Raw genomic sequence first — 622 nt, forward strand, 5'->3', positions numbered from 1 at the left:
GTTTGAACCAAACCAAAAACTAACGTTTAGGGAACGTTCCCTCCTGGTTATAACGTTCTTTAAACGTTAATAGAACCAACCAACGGTAACGTTCCCCTGCGGTTGCGCCGTACCTTCACACAACGTTGGTTGTTTTTGGTTGTTCTGAGTTGGAAGTAGCATGGTTTGCTGGCACTTGATTTAAATTCTCTCAAAAATGATTCGACTTATAAAATTTAAGAAAGATAAACAGCATAGCATTTATTTTAAGGCTGATATCAATTTAGCTTAAAACAGTACTTTTGTGCTTGACTTCGGTTTTTTAACTGTATTAGTGAAAAAACTTAAAACAAGAATCTATCAATGGGACGATTTTCCCAACTAAGATAATTCACTTCTTTATTCAGTTTGATCCTAACCGTTACAGCCCCCCACCAGTAGGGGGGCTGCTGCTCTGAGCAGACCGATTCCTCCGTTTGGAGAAGAAGAAAAAGCTACAGGACGGACTACGCGGCTCAGCTCACGGAGAGGTAAGCGAAAATACTTTGCAGTTTAATGATGTTGTTGTTGTAATGGGAGGGTTTGTGGTTAAACAAACTCTTTCCCTCGTATGGCTTTCTTATATTCCGGTTCTTGTCAGGTT

General features: G+C 40.0%; 1 protein-coding gene across 1 annotated transcript in view; it reads right to left on the minus strand.

Moving 5' to 3' along the window:
- oclnb (occludin b) overlaps window positions 1-622 on the minus strand; it is a 37,711-nt gene that overhangs the window by 15,614 nt on the left and 21,475 nt on the right. The window lies entirely within an intron of this gene.

The sequence above is a fragment of the Etheostoma spectabile genome, unplaced genomic scaffold (assembly GCF_008692095.1).
Source record: "Etheostoma spectabile isolate EspeVRDwgs_2016 unplaced genomic scaffold, UIUC_Espe_1.0 scaffold342, whole genome shotgun sequence".
In the NCBI taxonomy this organism is placed as follows: domain Eukaryota; kingdom Metazoa; phylum Chordata; class Actinopteri; order Perciformes; family Percidae; genus Etheostoma; species Etheostoma spectabile.